A 20,883-nucleotide genomic window follows, 5' to 3' on the forward strand; every position below is an offset into this window, starting at 1 on the left:
GCATGGTCATATGTCCCAAAGCTTGACCTATGTGCCAGTCAGGTCCCAGCAGGAAACTATCAGGTAATTTATGAGAGTTTAATGAAGAGACTATTTGAGACCATATGTTCAGGATTATGGAAAATAAGAGACATTAAAACATCCTGGGGCTTGGAACAGTGGGGAGCCTTGACCCCTCCAGGCCTGAAGGGGTCGAGAGAAGGAAGATGATCAGACTCTGGAGAGAGGAGGTGTAGCTGAGAGAGGCCACCTGGCAGGAGCTGGGGCCTTTGGGAGAGGTCAGTGCTGGTGACCCAGCAGAGAGGGAGCTAGAGGAGCAGACCCCAGATCTCTCTTTCCTTCATCTCTCCTACCTCCTGCCAGTGCCTCCCACTCACTGAATCCAACCAAAGCCAGAGGGTAAGGAAGCCCATTGAGGCAGAAGGTCAGCTTTCTGGATCACAGAACAGAGGGAGAGTAGACCCAGAGAGGCAAATGGAAAATATCTAACAACAAATCTATTTCCTATCATGTACTACTATACAAATGTGGACTGCTTTAAACAGGAAAAATGACAATTATGGATGCGTAATACAGATACCTGATTTCAAATCACTGTATGGGTTTGAAGTGAGAACTCCAATGATAGTTCGTCTAAAAATAGTAGTCGTCGTCATCAGTGTGCTTATCTCAATATTTATTAGGAGCTCACTTTGTGCCAGGCACTGTCCTAAATACTTCCTCTATATCAGCGATGGCGAACCTTTTGAGCTCGGCGTGTCAGCATTTTGAAAAACCCTAACTTAACTCTGGTGCCGTGTCACATATAGAAATTTTTTGATATTTGCAACCATAGTAAAACAAAGACTTATATTTTTGATATTTATTTTATATATTTAAATGCCATTTAGCAAAGAAAAATCAACCAAAAAAATGAGTTCGCGTGTCATAGGTTCGCCATCACTGCTCTATATTAACTCATTTAATTTTCAAAACAATCCCCTGACATGCATACTGTAATTTGTCCCAGATTACAATTGAGGAAACTGAAGCGTAGGGAGCTTAAGGTATCTGGCCACAGTCTCAACCAGGATGTGAAGAGGAGCCTGCAATCCAGGCGCTCCTTGCGCTCCTGCCCCATGCTGCCCCTCACTCAGTAGCCAAAGTACATAAAGTAAATGCACTGGGGGGAGAGGTTGCAGTGTTCAGTAATGATTAATATGTGCTTTCAGTTGATTAATATTGGGAACAGGCTAACATTAACATCAGCTGTTTAATCATAATATGTAGTGAAAACTCAACTAATTACTAAATATTCCAAATATTAGCCAGATAACCTTGTTATTAAAACCAAATACTTGACATTAAATAAGTGAAGGAGAGGAATCCTGATGGAAGCCTGAATATATATTGGATATACTTAAGTGTGATGGGCACACAATGTAATAAACAAAGCATGTGTCATAGAAATGTACACTTGAAACCTATATGATCTTATGAACCAATGTCACCCCAATAAATTTAATTGAAAATTAAAATAAAATAGAGAAGAAAAAGTTATACATAATTGGTTTCCATTCAGACTTTAGCTGTACTTTTAGCACTTATGCACCATATTCTGAAGTTACCTTGTATATAGTTTTATATAAGCAAACTTATGTGATTTGTTTTTGAAATTTTCATCCTATAAAAAAAGGGGGGAAGAGAGAAAAGCCAACACTAACATATTCAAGGTGGAGTCACTGCTAATGACCCACAAACTAATGAACTTTGCCTTATAAAACTATGAAGAAATTATTAAAAGTCTAAGAAATGTAGTTAAAATGAACATAGGTAGAGATTAACACATGAAGTTTTACAGCCCTGTAAACACAAAGTAGAAGAGGGCCACATTAGGCACTCTTTCTTTTTAATTCACTTTTATTCTAGAGCAATGATGTGAACTCACAGGTGTAGAGATCTAATGGAAACTTATTTGCAAAAACATGAGCTACAGGCAGATGAAGACAAATGGACTATGTCTCTGGTTCTGCACTTCTAGGAATTTTAAGTAAAGCTACTCAGAAACTCCCTATCTACACTAATAAAAGACAAAGATGCTAATTGACTGTACCTTTGCTATGCCCAAACCCCGCCCACCAGCCAATCAGAGGGACTATATGCAAATTAACCCAACCAAGATGGCGGCCAGCAGCCACGGAGCTGGAGCAAGCAGGAGGCTTAGTTGGCCGGGCAATGGAGAAAGCCAAGCTTCCCGCCTGCCCTGAGCTGGCTGTGGCCTCCGCTCATGGCAACAAAGTTTCAATTATAGAAGATAAATAAATCCCAGATATCTGCTTCCAGCCAGCCTCCACTGGGAGCTTGGGTGGCTGGGGCCAACAGCCATCAGCCCCTCACCCAGGCTGGCCACACCCTCATGGGGTAAGGGTCCCTGCTGGGGGGCTTATCCAGCCTGAAAATGGCCCTCAGCCCCTCACCCAGACTGGCCAGGCACCCTAGCAGGACCCCCACCCTGAAGGGGCTGTGGTCAGCCTGCAAACAGCCATCAGCCCCTCACCCATGCTGGCTAGGCACCCCAGGGGGGACCCCCACCCTGAAGAGGCTGTGGCCAGCCTGCAAACAGCCATCAGCCCCTCACCCAGCCTGGTCAGGCACTCCTATATAATAAAAGGGTAATATGCAAATTGATCCCAACAGCAGAATAACTGGGAATGACTGGTCACTATGACACACACTGACCACCAGGGGGCAGATACTCAATGCAGGAGCTGCCCTCTGGTGGTCAGTGTGCTCCCACAGGGGGAGCTCTGCTCAGCCACAAGCCAGGCTGACGGCTGCTAGTACAGCGGTGGTGGTGGGAGCCTCTCCCGCCTCCTCAGCAGCACTAAGGATGTCTGACTGCAGCTTAGGCCTGCTCCCCACTAGCAAGTAGACATCCCCCGAGGGCTCCCGGGCTGCCAGAGGGGTGTCTGACTGCCAGCTTAGGCCCAATCCCCAAGGGAGCAGGCCTAAACCAGCAGGTGGTCATTCCCCAAGGGGTCCCAGACTGCGAGAGGGCACAGGCCGGGCTGAGGGACCCCCCTGAGTGCACAAATTTTTGTGCACTGGGCCTATAGTATAATATAATAAGATTTTAGAACATGTCACGATACTCTTTTTTATTTTTTAAATTGTCTGCTTAAGAAGCTTCTCTGGTTAATAAGCTTTGCATTGTAGACCAAGAACATCTAAGAAGCTTATAGGCACCCTTTGGAGTAGTTGACATACACTCGGCTGGCTCTCTCTGGCACCGAGTGTTTCTTCCTGTGATTGTCTGCAGAGAAGGTGCATTAGCAGACAGCTCTGTAGCCAGACTTAGAATGACCCTTATTCCTTTTCAGGGTGGACAGAAGAGGGCTTGTGGCCCTCATTTCTCATCTCAGTGAATTACTTTTCTATTTCTGACTAACAGATTACCATACACTTAGCAGCCTGAAACAACACACATTTCTTATCTCATGGTTTCAACAGGTCAGGAGTCTGGGAATAGCCTTGCTTGGTCCTCTGTTCATGGTCTCTCAAAACAGCAATCAAGGGTCCACCAGGCTGTGTTTTCATCTGGAGGCCTGACCGGGGAAGAATGTGCTTCCCTGCCCCTTTAAGTCTTGGTAGAATTGATTTCCTTGGAGCTGTATGACTGAGGGCCCAGCTTAGTTGCAAACTAGACATCTCCCCACAGCTCTTTGCCATGTGGATTTCTCATCGAGGCTGCTTACTTCATCAAGCCAGCCAGGACAATCTCTCACTGTATAATATAGTCATGGGTGTGACTTTGCTGTGTTCTGTTGGTCAGGAGCAAGTCACAGGTCATGTCTGCACTCAAAGGGAGGGAATTACACAAAGGCATGAGCAGGAGGAGGCAGGGTCACTGGGGTCATTGTAGGTAGGGTCTGTCCACCATGCTCAGGTATCTCATTATGACGTTGGTCCTTTTGCCTTTTAGCCATCGTGTCATGTCTTTTGCTGAAGTGAGTGGTGGCATAAAATGAAGGAATTTAGACTTTTTATTTTTCCTAATTGTGGGACTAATTTGTGTTCCTTTCTCAAGCTTCTTCTGTGTTGTGGGATCTCTTAGTTACTTTGGGGGAAGGGGAGAGTCCCGGAGGATAATGGCAGGATAACAGAGAATTTGCTCCTGAGGAAGGGGAAGTTTGGTTCCAGAGGAGCTTTGGTGCCTCCACCATCCATGTTTCACGTGGCATTAAGACAATTTTCACTTGGTTTTTCATTGCTTCACCCAGGAGATCCTTTGGGTTATAATAATGACTTAACACCCTGATGGCACCTGCACTGTCAAAGGAATTCTCGTCAGGCTGGGAGCTGGTCCAGATGAACTCAGTGAGCATGTCCCACCCACAAAGACTCTGTATTTGCTATAAAATTAGAAAGTCTGCCCTTCCCATGCAGGCCAGTTAAGGAAGGACATATTCCCCAGAGAGCTAGTTAGCAGAAGAAATGTTTTTCAAAATCTGACTGAGAGAGAATGGAACAATAAAAACCCCAGGGTGAGTCTGACTGCATTGAGCTATAATGAACCTAAAGACGGTGTGATCTGATAACAGCAACAACAACAACTCTTCATAGTTTTTTACAAAAAGAGTAATTTTGAGATATTTAAAAAATTATCTCTCACATTGAAAGTGCCCATGTTTTCGCTAATTATAATGTAGCTCATTGCTGTTTACATTTTTACTAATGACTTGCGTTTGAAGTGCTTTAAGAAAGACCCACGGAGTGCATTAGCTTGACTCAGAATAAAGACCAGGTCAGCAGTGTGCAGCACTGCACAGAGGGTTTGGAACAGTGACTTCAAGGCACTTTTAAGTACTGACAGCCAGAATTACTGAGGTAGAAACCTACGAAAGCAAAGGCACTATTTAAAATAATAGTTCTGAATTCATCCAAGGTTTTTTATTTTTCCATTTCCCATCAGTGCTGTTTTTCTCCCACAATGCCCTCAGGATTATAAACTTTGGGGACTTAATGGCTGACATTAGCAGGTAACTGAATATGAGACGAGAAGTCATTGGCTTTTATGGATATTGGTATGCCTTAGGACATGAACAGAAAATCATAATATTTCTTTCTTTCTTTTTTTCTTTAGGCTTTGAAAGCTTATGTTTCTATTCTGTTCTCTCAAAGAGTTTGGCCAAGTCTTAAAGAGTAAATTCATGTAAATGGCCCAAAGTTACAGGTGCTTCTCAGAAATCAGGTGACAGATAAAGAGCACAGCAGGTGTCATCTTTCCCAGTCCATATAGTTGAGGAGTGCTTGTTTATGCAGTTTAGCTTACAGCACTTCCTTGCTCTCTTGTGTGTTATAATAAAATCTGTGGCTCCTAGTCCTTAATGGGGAGGGTAAGAACATATTAGAATGGAGAAATAGTGATTTGAGTTTTATTTACTGGATCCCCACCGTTGCCTTTTATATCATCCTTTAAAAGTACTAATAGCTCCTAATGTACATTGGTCAAAAAAACAGTTTGTTTCCATGCAACAGAAAGACCTCCATGACCAAAATCTGGGCCAGTACAGCTGCTCTTCACCTTTTGGTAGACACTATGGCTAAAGCTCAATTTGTTACCCGCATAGCCACATACATCACCAGTATGCTTGCTGCCCTTCACTGACCTTACAAGCTTGTGAACTATATTTAGAATCTACCAATTGGTTCTAGAAAAATAGGAACATCATTTGAAGGCTTGGACAAAAATTCAACATAACCTGTACTTAACAAATTGCTTTTTACCTAGAATCACATTTAAATGGTAATGTTTGCATCCCCCGTAGTATCCAAGTTAATCCCCTTACCCAATAACTCAGATAAAACCTTTTCAGATGATCAAGGTATATGATTGGGATATACTGCCCCAATTATGTTCTTAAGAATTAATCTGCTGAATTTATTTACAGAGAGTAATTTAGGCTGTGATGAAATTCAAGCCCAGTGACATATGTTGCACTCTTGTATATTCGAGTTCATGGTTGTGCATTGAGTCAAAATCTCTTAGAGTTGTTGGGATATGCTTCAGACTTTTGTAGCACATCTCTAATAATAATTATGGTTAATATTAAATTTTACAAACAACAAAAAAATATAAATTATGTTTTAACTAAATTAGTTCCAGCAGAGGATAGCAATTTAAACTAATTAGGTCTATGAGTGACGCATCTTAAGTCCAGTTAATATGCTGAGCCCTAAAGTCAGGCAGCCTCGCCATTTCCCATATTTACTTATCCAAGAAATATTTGTGGGCCTACTCTGTGCCAGGAGTAGTTCTAGATATTGGGGATGTCATAGTGGTCAATACAGGCAAGACCCCTGCTCTTATCAAGCTTACGTTCCATTGGAGGAAGAGGACAATAAGCAGAAATAGAAATGTTCCAGAAAAATATCAGCTGGAGAAAAGTACTATGCAAAAAACTAAGGAATGCATCATGATAAAGAGTGACTAGACAGCTACATCACAATGGATGCTTATGGACGGTCTCACTGAAAAATACAGACTCTAAATGGTGATCCCCGTGTCATAAAGGAGCGTCCTGGGAAAGACGAGGGGAGAAAGCATTGAGGCAGAAGGAGCAGCTGGTGCCAGCCTGGTGGGCTAAAGCTGAGGAAAGGCCTTTGTGGCAGTAGCACAGCGTGGCCCAGTATCACAGGGGCCAGACTGGACTGAGCCCGGTAAGGCAGAGAAAGGAATTTGAATTTATTTTAAGCAGAGATAGAACCTGGAATGTGGCCTCCATGAAGGTTGTATGACGGCAAGAGACCCACTAGGAGACGAGTGCTGTGATTTGGTTGTTAGCAATTACTTAGCTGTAACAAGAGCTGGCCATGACCTATTTTTCCTTTGAAAAATGGGAAGAAGAATTTGGAAAAATATGTCCCAGTTTGATAGTCGAGAATTTGAAGCATTTTAAATTTATTGTTGATGTCTGTTTAAACTTAACTTCACATCTGTATTTCTCTACATGTATGAAAACTTAAACTGTGTAGATTTTGCTTCATTTTTTTAAAATCTATTTTTATTGATTTCAGAGAGGAAAGGAGAAGGAGAGAGGGATTGAAACAGATGATGAGCAAGAGTCCTTGATTGGCTGCCTCCTGTAGGCCCCCACTGGGGACCGAGCCCACAACCTGGGCATGTGCCCTGACTGGGAATCAAACCGTGGCTTCCTGGTTCATAGGTCAACACTCAACCACTGAGCCATGCTGGGTGGGTGATTATGCTTCATTTTAAAACCCTTGTTCAAGAACCAAGTTTTGGTCACACCTTTTAATTTTGTTGAGAAGATTAATGTAACTTCTTGGAAATCTGACTTCAGTGGGTCGCTCTGTAGGATTCAGAACACATTTATCCTTCCACTGAGGCAGGTCTAGTTCAAGTGAGAATGTGAGACCAAGTCTTTTGACCTGCTGGGCACTTCCCCTGAGCTCTGTGGGGTCGGGGTGGGGTTCTACATTCCATTCCAGTGAGGACATCTGCAGGACTAGAGAAGAACCCTCCAGTTCTGAAAGGAAAATGCCGTTCTGTGGGTATTTTCCTTAATACTTAATAAGAGAAGAGAATTAAAGAAATTATTGGAACTATAAAAATTGTTTCAAAATTGAATGTGTCTTGACTCTGTCTGAGAAAATTGTTCGGTTCAGTAAGAATGAGCATTATTTGCTCAGTAAGAATGTGGGATGTTCCTCTCCATTCATCCTTATGCAGAGCGGATGCCATTTAAAATTCATTGTCTTGTAAATCTATGTTGCTCTTTATATTATTTAGAGACCGTTTGATTTTTACTGAAAACTGGCTCAGACTACATAGCACCCTAATTTGGGTCCCCAGGAGCTTTCTGTTTCATATCTGGAATCCCTCAAAAGCAGTTTGCCAGCATGTTCCAAATATGGGCTATAAATGAGTAAGAATGAAAGAAATGGATTATGATGATTTATGTATTACATTTATGTTGCTTTACATTTCTAAAAATACATTCACATCTACTTTATGTCATTCACAGGATATCACATAGGAGAGTATTATAACACATGAAGGGAGAACCAGAAACATTAAGGTGACCTATTCAAGGTCACAAAGCCAGCAACAACAACACTGTCCACCTGTTTTGCTTTTCACATTGTGAAGGGGGTCAGGCTGTGTCCCCCAGTGTTGGGGCCAACCGCATGAATCCAAATGGCCAGGAGCTTCTTAGAGTGCAGGTTCCTGGGCCCCACCCCAAATCTGAATCTTACTCTTTAGGTTTGGAGTCTAGGAGTCTGCATTTGAAGCAGTTTAATTTCATATGCAGTAAATTGAGAACAATTAGCAGATCTAGCCAGGGTCAGCCCTTGGCAAAATATGAAATTGGGGAAGATTATCTTTGACTCATCTACTTCCTGCTCTAAATCTTGGTCTTCCCTTCAGTACTTCAAACTTCCTCCCTGTTTTCTTTGATCAAACCCCCTCTGAGAAGATGTGTGAGAGCTACAAGCACCACTCCTTCATAGGATTTCTGTCTTTCAACAGATACCAAGTCTTAAGGGGGGGGGGAGGAAAGAAAGAAAGAAGAAAAAAACACCAAAATCTATTGAAGAAGTGGAGGAAGCATGTGGGAATAAAGGAAAATGAGGCCCTCCTGGAACCCATAGAACCACCCCTATGTCATCTATTTCATTGCAGTCTCAGGACAGTTCTGAGTACAGCATGCACCTACAAGATGAACATTTCAAAACAACTGGAAATTGAAAATGTAGGTTTTGGGTGGGGTGCCTATGAGCCTCTCTTGAACTTGTTGTTTTCTAACTCTTCAAGTACCACTTGACTATTTGAGCCAAAGATCATGTCAGACATTGGCCCTTTAGTGTTAAAGCTTGGGCCTTCTCTTTCTAGGGGGACCCCCTTGGGGAGTCTTCGGAGAGACCCCTGGCTCTGCCAAGGGTGTAGACACTTGAGTCATGAGGTCATTGTTTCAGATTCTGTTGCTATGTGCTGGGGTTGCCAGAATCACAGCTGACCATGAGCTACTTTCTAAACATTAGAGGGGTTGTCATGAGCAGTTAGGAAATAATGTCTTGACTCCCTTCTGAAGCTTGCAGGGAGAAGTCTTTAGCTTGGCAGGCGTTTAGTTCCTGGGCTGTGGATAGGTTGTTCCCAGACGTACAGAAGAACCTGTCTCAGGATGATTCCGAAAGGCTGTATGGTATAAAAAGGTATAAAAACAGGGTTTGGTTTCATTTGCACTGGCCTTAGATGCTATGGTTACTGAATGGCTTCATAGGCCAGAATCAACCGTCGCTTGTACTTCTCTCTGCACATGGAAGACTCGTGAAACCTAGCCATACCTACCTCTCCTTGTAAAGAACTAGACACAGACATGCTTAATTACGTTTGGAGATTAAGCCTTCGGTGTATGATTCATTTCCTTGTTTCACTTTCTAGAGGTGGTTTGGCTGTGACACGTGTAAGCCTTGCCAATGCCTCTTACTCTGGGAGGTGGGAGTAGTGGGCTAATTCTGCTGGGTCTTAGTTTCATCCTTGACAGGAAGGATATGGCCTGATTGAGTGGATCCCCAGTGTGGATGACATCCCCAGATGCCTGGGACAGTCCCAGACCTAATGCAACAGAGTCTCAGCGTCCGGGCCATGGGAATATGTGTTTTTCGAAAAGCTCCCCAGGTGGCTTCCTGCTCCCCAGGATGGGTAGTCACTGTTCCAGGTGATATTTAAGAACCCTCTGGCTCTGAGAGAGTAGGAGGCAACATCTATCCTATTTGTGAGGTTGCCATTTGGGACAGTAGAATATGGTTTAGTGCTAATCGTAGCCAACATTGGTGTTCCTATTGCTTTGTTTCTGCCAAACACCATGGTTTATTCATTAGTAGAAAGCAGATTAAAGATCATAAAGCATTTGCCTGCAAAGCCTGCTGAGCCTAACTCACTAACATTTTCTTATTATATTCATGAAGAATAGTTGTAATGATGGCCAATACTCATTTGTGTGCCAGGTATGCTTCTAAATACTTGAGATATATAAACTCATTTGATCCTCGCAACCACTCTCTACTGTGGGACTACTTTTATGGCTTTTTGCAGATGTGGAAACTGAGATGCAGAGAGAATAAATAACTTCCCATGGTCCTTCAGCTAATAAGCAGTGGGGCCAGGACTTGAACCTGAACAGTCTGACTCAATACCCTGGGCCACTGTGCTATGCAGCCTCCCCTTGGATGCGTGATCTCCACTGGCTTGTCTGCTTTTCTCAGGATGTCTAGGCTATTTGACTGAAGGTTGGTCGGGTGTTACTCTAAATAGGGCAGCAGAGGGGTCACTGGTTTCCCTTGAAAGTTCTGTTTGGCAAATTGAGTTTGAGGAATGTCATGGACATTAGGCAGATTTGGGTCCCATGCTCAGAAGAGGAGAAATGGCTCAAAAAACCAACTGGGAAAATACCAGAATAGGCACGGATGCCACAGGCAAGGAGCAGCGTACAGAGTGCCAGGAGGCCAGGGAGACAGCTAAGGGCAGAGGAGCAGTCAGCGGTAACAGGAGAACCAGGAGGCTGTGGGTCCAGAGAACCAAGAGAACAGATTTTCTCAAATTAAGGATAAACACGGCCAAGTGATGTAGCGTCAAGTAAATGGAAAACTAGAGAGAGAGAGAGAGTAGTTTGGGCAGCTAGGACCTCATTGGTAACCTTTCAGAAAAAAATTTTAGTTAAAGACCAGACAAGGTCATGTGACGTGACGCAGTGTTAATATGCTGTATTTCATTGAACTAATTTGTGGAAACCTACACGAAGCTTTCCGTATCTGTAATGAAGCCCACCTTGCTGGTCATGATGATAACTACCATTTGGTGAATGCTTACTCTGTGCCAAACACTGATCATTACCAAACATCCTACCCACCCCCTTTTCACAGATCAGCCTGAGGGGTTACCCTACATCTCATAGTTAGTACCAGGCAGAGTTCACATACCCGTTACACCCAAGCAATCCAACCTCATTCTGCCACCTGTGCCCTCCTGCTCCTTCAGCCTGCCTCTTCCTTTCTGGAACCTCGCTACTGTTTGCCTGTGCAGCTCCTTGGTGTGGGAGGGCACAGGTGGCAGAATGAGTTTGGATTGCTGGGGTGAGCAGATACACTTTAACCCCTCCCCTGGTCATTGCCCTGTGAAGATGGAGTGGGGATAAGGGACTGCACAGGGCCCCTCAGCCACTCTCTGACCCGGGGGTGTCTCCTGGCCAGCCCTAGAAGGAAGAGGTGGTACGTGGTCTTGCTTACAGTCTCTGGGGACAGTCTCTCAATCTCACCCATTTTCTCCACATAGCATGTACCTTACAGCCTCTCATTTTCTTCCTGAGGTCTGCTAGTACCGATTTACAGGGGGGAAGAGAACTAGAATTTATGCCAGGCTTTGCCCTGGCTTACAGAATCATTTTTTTAAAAACCCAGTAGACCATCCTCAGGGGAAGTTGCAAGCCACCAGTACTAACTGCCAGATCTAATTTGGGGAGAGAGAGGAGGAGGCCATGCTAGTGACTAGGACCTAGTTTCGCAGAAGACAGACAGGGCTTTGAGACCAAGAAGTCAAAGGAAGACTGTTTTCAGTTCAGTATTTAATTGCTTGTTTTCAAGTGTTGGGAATCTTTTTATTTTTTTCCTAATGTTCTAGAGATTTCATGTCACTTTTGACACAGAAATCCAAAATAAGAATTTTTATTTTTGCCAGGGAATTTTGTGGGCTGTGCAAACAGGAATAGAAAAATTGCTATTTGTGTCATTAAGCAGAACAGTGTGTTGTGTGTGAGAGTGTGTGTGTGTGTGTGTGTGTGTGTGAGATAAGAATGTTTAAGATCTACTCTTAGCAACTTTCAAGCATATAATGCAGTATTGTTAACTGTAATCACCATGTATGGTAGGTCCCCAGAGCTGATTTGACATATAACTGGAAGTTTCCAGAAGTTTGTACCCTTTGAATGGTGCAAACAGAAATTGCTATTTGTGTCATTAAGCAGAACAGTGTGTTGTGTGTGACTGTGTGTGTGTGTGTGTGTGTGTGTGTGTGTGTGTGTCACACTGCAGGACAGTCCGAATACCTCTGTCAGTGTGAGTAATTAGGTCAGAACACATCCATAAAAGCCCAGAATTTAAAAGAGCAGTGTGTGTCAGGCTCAAACTTTTTCTTAAAGCAGGTTTTTAGTATTTCGCAAGCAGGTAAGATTTCCTCTTGGCTTTTCTGTTTGTCCTCATCTTAGCACAGGGAGCTGGGAGGAGGCGTGGGTTTTAATAGCTAAGAGATTGCATTGTGCTCTCTGAGATGATGGCAATAAAGACGCCGTGCCTTTGTGTGGCTCCTGATGGCCGGCAGGGCTTGCCCATGTACATTATTTTGTTTGAGTCTCATGACACCCGAGTGAGATAGGTAAGAGAGATATTAATCTGCCCTCCACGGTTGAGGGAATAGAGATTCAGAGAGGTTAAGCAATTTGTGTAAGGTCACCCAGCTAGTAAGCAGGAGGGCTGAAGTAGCAAATGTGTCTGCCATATTTATGAGCCTCCGATTTCCTTCCCTCATTTATAGAGCGCTCTCCAGTTCCTTCGCTGGTCCTCTCAGCCTCCACGAACAACTGCTGTGCAATCACTCAGAGCGTTTGTTTCTAAAGTAATGTATGGGCACCTTTTCATGATGGTCATTTCTTTTCTTATGGCTCTATAAGATATACATTTCCTTTTCTTCACCACTAGAGTGGGAACCTTCAAGACTTCACTTTCTTTTGAATTGCCTCAAAGCAGCAAATACTGTGTTTGTTTCCATAAATGGCAACCCACGCAGGTTTGAAGTCCAGTACGTTACTCAGAACGCTCAGATACAAGGGAACCAAATGCATCCACCACTGCCATGTGCTGAATACATTGCCAGCTGCTCGACAAACTGCATCTCAGTCAACGTTCCCACAGCCCATCAAGAGAGACACTATTATCCCTGTTTTGTAGATACGATGTTCTGAGAAGTTTGAGGCCTCACCTAAGGTCCCCCAGCTAATAGGAAGAGGGTTAGGATTTGAACCCAGACCTTTCTGGCACCAATGTGTTTGTATCTTTTCGTTTATGTCGTACATCCTTAAAAACAAAGGCTGAAAATATTTGCTAGAAACTTCTGATGACAAATCTTGAGCCTTAGCCTCTCTTTGTGTCAGTGGATCTGCCCTCAGCCTAGGTCCTTTTCTGCTGGGAGCCATAGATCACATGTCTCCCTCCACCGAGTCTATCCGTCTCTCAGCCTGCCTGGTTCTACCTGCCCCAGATCAGCCTCTGTCAAATATAACTGGTGATCTTGACCTCCTTCATACCTCTGTTTTTGTTTGTCTGTTTCCATGGAATGGGTCATATCCTTCCTCTCATAATAGTTATTCAAATCCCTGCCTTAACCTCCTTCTACATTATAAGCTTTTAGGGGTTTGGAACATATCCCACTTATCATTCATCGTTACAGCATCTGGAACAGTGCCTCTTGCACACAGCAAGATTATACTATATCTTGAGTGAATTAAGTTAAATCAAGAGAAGCTCGGTGGTTCCTAGAGAAGAAGCTGGTGCCAGGCCAGCTGCTTTGCCGGCTGCTGTGGAAGAGGCTGAGAAGTGCTGGGGATGCTGCACCGAGCTCGGATCTGGGGCTGTGTGCTGGTCAGAGCTGGAGCTCTGTGTTGCATTTTTCTGACCCTGTACTAAAATGGCCAGTCCAGGGATGATCAATATGTAGCACGCACCCTACCATTCCTGCCTCCCACGCATTCCAGCAGACACTACCAAGCAATGAAGATAGCATTTAAGAAAATATATTTGCTGCTTCTGTGTTGGTCTACAAAGGTAAATGGGTGTGTGTCTCTATGTATTTAGGCTTGAGAGTAAAACATCTGGAGGTTAGGGCCCTAGCATTGCCTGTTTTAAGTATGTCAGCACACACCCAGATACAAACTTCTAATTGGCAAGAAAGCAGGATTCAAAAGGAAGGATAGTTGCACAATAGTGGAAATGTACTTAATACCACTGAATCACATACCCCGAAGTGGTTAAAATTATAAGTTTTATGTTATACTAGAGGTCCGGTGCATGAAAATTCATGCATTGGAGAGGGGGTCCCTCAGCCTGGCCTGCCCCCTCTCACAGTCCGGGAGCCCTCAGGGATGGGAGGCGACTCAGCAATCAGGGGAAGGCAACGCCCCATCACACCTCTGCTGCTGCCACTGACAGCAGCGCAAGCCTCGGCCGGCCCTGAGCCTTGGGCTGGCCCTGGGTGGCTGGGGGGCTGAGGGGACTGGGGGTCTCCGTAGGCAGGCATGTGGAGTGGCTGGGCCTGCCTGGAGGTGGGCCCGGCCTTGCTGCGCACCTGCCGCCCCAGTGGGGCTGAGGGGACTGGGCGCCGCCATCTTGTGGCTGTGGGTGCTGCCATCTTTGAGGGCGGAGCAGTCAATTAGTATATTCCCTACTTAGTGGCTGTGGGCGCCGCCATCTTTGCAGCGTGAAGTTCAATTAGCATATTTCCTCTTTATTAGATAGGATATTACTAGAGGCCCAGTGCACGAAATTTGTGCACTGGTGGTGGTGGTGGGGGGGTGGTCCCTCAGCCTGGCCTGCACCCTCTCGCAGTCTGGGAGCCCTTGGGGGATGCCGCGGAAGCAGGAGAGGCTCCTGCCACTGCTGCTATGTACGCCAGCCTGTGAGCCTGGCTTCTGGCTGACTGGTGCTCCCCCTGTGGGAGTGCACTAACTACCAGGGGGCAGCTCCTACGTTGAGCATCTGCCCCCTGGTGTGTGTGCACACCATAGCGACCAGTTATTCCGCCGTTTGGTCGATTTGCATATTAGCCCTTTATTATAGAGGATTCCAGAGTTAAAATAAAAAGACTCTAAGTCTCAAATATTTGGTGTTGATAGTTGCATGGCTGAGTAATAGGAGTGGGTAGAGTTTTGGGGAGAGTGGAGGTATAATCCCATTTCCTCTCCATTATGCTCTCATATTCTCAACAATTCCCCAAGCCTACAGCAAATATGTATCATGATCTGGGTTGAGTTGATTATTAAACCATACTGCTGGCTCTTAAAGTGGGGCTGGGTATATAGGGAATAGCCAACACGTATGTGTTGATAATAAATATTTGAATCTAGGAGGATATACACATACTCACTAGATTAGATTCCGTTATTGGTTATCCAGTGTGAATACAGTTCTCAGCTGGTTTCTCCAGTACGGCCTTGTGGTGGAGTGTCTTCTCCTCCTCCCTCAGCTTTGGGCTCTCTGCACTCAGGATATGTCAACCGCTAGAATAAGTACCCAAAGAGGCATGAATTATTGTTACTTCTATTCAGCATCATTTCCTTTCCCATCCCATTCCTCAGTACAGTGCCCAGAAAGAAATAAGCATAAACATGAAAAAAACATACCAACAAAAAGATATTGTTGAATGAAGAAATAGAATTGACAGCTGATTTATTTTATATTCATTATAGTGCCTGGTCTAGTCTATCACACATACAGTACATGTTTATAGGTTAAACTGATGCTTTGATTACAAGCAGATTTCACCCTCGCTGGTGTGGTGCACTGGTGGAGCGTCGGCCCACACACCAAAGGGTTTCGGATTTGATTTTCAGTCAAGGGCATGTACCTGGGTTGCAGGTTCATTCCCTGACCCCAGTCCCAACATGTGCAGAAGGCAACCAATCGATGCGTCTCTCTCACATCAATCTCTCTCCCCCCTCCCCTCCTTTTCACTCTGTCTAAAAATCAATGGAAAAGATATCTTCAGGTGAGGAGTAACCAAAAAGAAAAAAAAAAGTGGATTGCATACCAGAGTGGGTATCACCTATTTGCACATAAAAAGAGCTAAGTGACTATTAGTTATTAGATTATATTGAGAAAATGTTAAAACTAACAAAGTGGCACACGGTACAGAAGAGCCACATGTATGGAGGAGAGACAAAAAAAGATGGAAACAATAGATCATTGGGGCTCAGAGGTGGGAAAGTATACTTAATGGGAATATGACCGAAACCCAAGTTCTCAGTGTGGGTGCTCTTTAATTCAGTTTGCTCTAGGTAACTGCATGCAATTATCCTCTAGGTCTGTATTACTGCTCCTGAGAAGGAAAGGACCCAAGGGGGCCTCTTGAGGATCATGGCATTTACATGTTCCTTTGTGCCCTCTTTTCCTGTGTGTGACGAAGTAGCATGCTGGAAATACCATCGCTACGGAAACCAGTGCCTTAAATAGGGCTCGCCCAAGCAGTAGTCCACCTTCCCTTCTCAACCTGTCATCATTCTTCAACTCTGAATTTTCCGTTTAGCCCTTTTTGCTATCATGAAGTTAGCTGTGAATATTGGTTATAGTTCTCTCTCTGGTCCACCTTCCCCACCTTTCCTTTTGAGTAATTTGGTGATGGTATAGATTCAGAATTTTCTATCAATTAAAAAATAAAAGAGAAAGCAGGATGTATCTAATCTTGTGTGGGTGTATTAATTAAACACTGTATCAGTTTCTATCTAGATAAACATTTCTATTTTTTTTACTACTGAGCTTTTAGCCAACAGTGCAATTGTTGTAATTAAAAAGATTTTGTGATTTCTTTCCCAAACTCGGTACTAAGTATTCTTGGGGGAATACCAGTGAGTAGTGGGGTATTTTGTGGTATGACATACTTCCAATTAAGTGGTAATCTACTGTGGTCACAATAATCTAAAGAGAGTTGATGTGGCCCAGGCTGGGTGGCTCAGTTGGTTGGAACCTGGTCCCATGCACCGAAGGTTGTGAGTTCAATCCCTATTCAGGGATCGTAGGAGAGGCAACCGATCAATGTTTCTTCTCTCTCTCTCTCTCTCTCTCTCTCTCTCTCTCTCTTTCTTTATCTCTCTCTAAAATCAATAAACATATCCTCTTGTGAGGATTAAAAATATATATAAAAATAAAAATAGTAGATGTGGCTTATTTCTACCCTATACTACTTTGTTAGTGCTAATATTTTCTAGGCACGATATAATAATAACTAATATTTATTTAGCTCTTATTATGTGACAGGCATGGGACTAAGTGCTTTACATGTATGACTTCACAGCGGTTTTTGGAGGGAGCCACTGATAATACTCCCATTTTACAGATAAGGAAATTGAGGCTTAACAACTCATGAAATTTATCCAAGCTCAAACAGTGGTAAGAGTCAATCCTGAGATTCTAACCCAAGGAGTCTGCCTCTGGAGGCATAGCTCTAACCACTAGTCAGCCCTGCCTTCCACGAGCCATTGGTTGGCACAAGGAGACCAAGTTTTGTCCCAAACAGACCAGACCAGACATTTCTACTCACCCAGTTTTGAAGCAAATAGCATTCTCACTGGGATAATTGGGGTTTCTTTTAAAAAGCTTCTACTGTGTTTCTTAGAAGTAAATGGGCCTGTATCGTTTCATGTTTTAATTTATCCATGTGCCTCCAGGACAGGAAAGCTCCTCTTCATCTGCTTTTCACCACTTGCTTCCTCGCCCCCTCATCGCCACGTGTCACTTCTTTGAGGAAGCAGCATGGCCCGAGAACAGAGTAAGGACTTTAATTGGACAGACTTGGGCTCAAAACCCAATTTCCCACTCACTCATTCACCGTGGGAACCTTGTTTAACTTCTCCGAGCACCGGTTCCTCTCTCTGTAAAAACATCAGCCTTGCAATAAAGCTATCTCATGGAGCTCACAGAGTTTTAACTTTAAAGTAGGTAACATGTCAGGTTCCTAGCACAGTGTCCACTGGCCTGCAGTCGCCGCTAACGCACGGTGTTCCAGGTCCCCTCTCCCCCCTTTCCCCTGTCCTACTCCATTGCACCACCAGGGACCTGTGTTGGATTTTGTTCATTCAAAGCAATTACTTGCCAATTGTCAGATGGCAAGGAGCACTCTTTGCTGCACCGATATTCTTGAGGGAGACCAGTCCATTTGCTTGCACACCAAGGTTTCCTTTCAGAGAGTTGGCTATACCAGTAAAATCTAGTGAGGATACCTGTGGACTCTTCCTGTGTATAGTTGTAGTTGTTAATCCATTTGGCGGGACTCTTTACCTGTTCTTCCCTCAGGTTCCAGGAAACTGAGGAACATGGGTGTGTTTCTTATGGCTACATGAGTCCCCCTTGAAAGATTTCCGTTCACTCACTCATTCATTCATTGAATAGATATATAATGAGTGCTTTCTATGTACTCTGCTAAGTGCTGGGAACACACAGTCCACAAAGGAGCCCCAAATCCCTGATCTCATGGAGCTTGCAATTCTAGTGAAATTCATTTTGATGATAATTTTAAAAAGGTTTAAGGTAAGCATGTTCTACACTCTGTGGGCGACCACCTTGCAACTAAATGCTGCTGGGTTGTCCCAGGGCCAACATAGGCGTGTGTGTTACTAGTGCCCTGGCATCGAGGGGTTTTTCTTTAATAGTGGCTCAAAGGATGGAGGTGAGTATAATTACAGATGATGCCCCGCCAGGCGTGGCAAGGCCAGGTGATAACGTGGGGCAGTGATTGTGACAGTGAGAGCTGCACGAATAGGAAGCAGTGGTTGGAGAATTGAGTCATCACATAACTGACAATTTAACGGGGAGGCCAAACGTGAAAGAACCAGACCACAGCAGAGAAATATAATTTCAATAATATGTGTCAAGTTAATTAATGCGATTCATTTGGATGTTATTAGCTTTGTGCATTTGTTTGTATTATCGGTTATAAATTTGTTCTGATTTTATAGCTATGGAAGAGCTTAAAACATAAGGAATTTATAGCCTTATAATAATTTTTTTTTACTTAGCCTGAGGGAGGCCTGAGATAATGCTTTTATTGTAAAGGAGGTCAGTTCCATTATTCAGGTGCAGAAACATTGTTATGAGAAAAGCTTCTCTGCAGGTAAAATTCTTCAGAAATATGAACAGTTTAGAAAAACTAGTTATACCCTTGATTTACTTGAAAAAAATAAGAAAAGGGCTGTGAAGAAAGGTTATAGTTATTGTTTTTACCAAAAAAACACACACACAAAAAAAGCCAAAACAACCCTTCTGTGTTCTGTTTTGCAATTGTGAGCTATTGTTTTATGTTAGTCATGACTGAGTTGTCATGCTTTTAAGTATTTCTCATTAATTCTTTTTGGTTCTTTTTGTAAAATACATTTTTATTGATTTCAGAGAGGAAGGGAGAGGGGGAGAGAGAGAAACATCAATGATGAGAATCATGATCGGCTGCCTCCTTTATGCCCCCTACTGGGGATGGAGCCTGCAGTCTGGGCTTGTGGCCTGACCAGGAATGGAACTGTGACCTTCCGGTTCATAGGTCTATGCTCAACCACTGAGCCACACCAGCTGGGCTCATTCATTCTTTTAAAAGAAAAAAAAAATTAACACCAATGTCTTTCTTCCTTACTGTGCCCCGCCACTTCTTTTAAAAGAAAAAAAAAATCACACCAATGTCTTTCTTCCTTACTGTGCCCCGCCACTTATCTACTTACACACACAAATGTTGACCCGTAACATCTGACTGACCTATACTGATCACTGGTTTATTTAGATCCCAGGGCAACTTGAGTCTCTCTGAGGAGCATGACAGAGCCATCATAAGAGATTATCTCTTTATAATCATTAGCACTTTCTGACATGTACTATAGTGTGTCCGATCTTTCCTTCCAGAGCCCAGGCTTGGGGACAGGGCTGGGGAGGTGGTTCTCAATTAGGACCTGGCACGAAGCCCACACACAGAGTGACTGCATGTCGATCCCCATTTGTATGGTACTGTCCAGACTCACTCCTGCTGTCTCAGCTTGTTAAATGTGCCCCTTTCACTCTCAAAAGTATTTCGTTTGGATGATAAATTATGAGGTCACTCCAATTACACGAAACACTTTGGCCTTGTGGCCTGATTAGATCCAAACAAAAAGGCTGTTTCATAGACTCAACCTAACCACTAGTTCTCTTTCTTCACTTTCACTTAACTATGTTTGAGTTCACACAATTGGGGAATGTTTATGTATAAAGAAATGGCGGTATGTGTGTACCTGTGGGGAATGTCTCTTTCAGGAATTACAGCATGTTTATGATGGAAACGGCAGGGATCGGTCAGTTTGGAGCAGTGTTTGAGCTCCAGCAAAACTTTTGAAATGCGAGCTGGTCGGGACATTTCACATCCAGGAGGTCCAATCCTGCAAATCCTGTTACTGTGAACTCCTGGGACCTAAGCACACTCTGCCTTCAGAAATTAAAAGTGAAATTGCTTCATTGTGTCCCGCCTGACACAGCTCTCATCGCCTGGGTGGGGTCCAGAAGTTCTGGTTGGAAACTGCTATTTTGGAGGATGATTTGGCCTTGGTCAGAAGCTTATTCTTTGGGGGTTAAAGCCGAGGTCTGAAGCCAGTGATTAGGCTCAGATGGTGGTTTGTGGAAGGAGGCACGTGAACTCAAAACCAGGAAAGAAGCTGTTTGACCATGGCCCAGGCCGTGCTTCAAGTCCTGCCTCTTGCTCTTCAGCTGTTGGGTCTGATTCTTGCAACCCTCCCAGAGGAACAGGAGCAGACAAGAAGGGGAAATTCTCACACATCAGTTTTCTAGAAAAAGTCATTGGATAAGAATGATGGTTGAATGGGTTTCACTTATTGGATGGTGTGTGTGTTTGGGTTCTCTTTATTTGCCAGACTAAGCATATTGCATTTTCTTGCATGTATTTCCTTCTCGCTAAATATAAAAGGTGGGGCAAATGCAGGTTTACGGCTGTGAGTACGTGAAACACAGAGTTTATTCTTGTATTACAAGGTGGGGCAAATGCAGGTTTATGGCTGAGTACGCAAAACACAGAGTTTACTCTTGTATTATTCT

Source organism: Myotis brandtii, unplaced genomic scaffold (assembly GCF_000412655.1).
Source record: "Myotis brandtii unplaced genomic scaffold, ASM41265v1 scaffold266, whole genome shotgun sequence".
In the NCBI taxonomy this organism is placed as follows: Eukaryota; Metazoa; Chordata; class Mammalia; order Chiroptera; family Vespertilionidae; genus Myotis; species Myotis brandtii.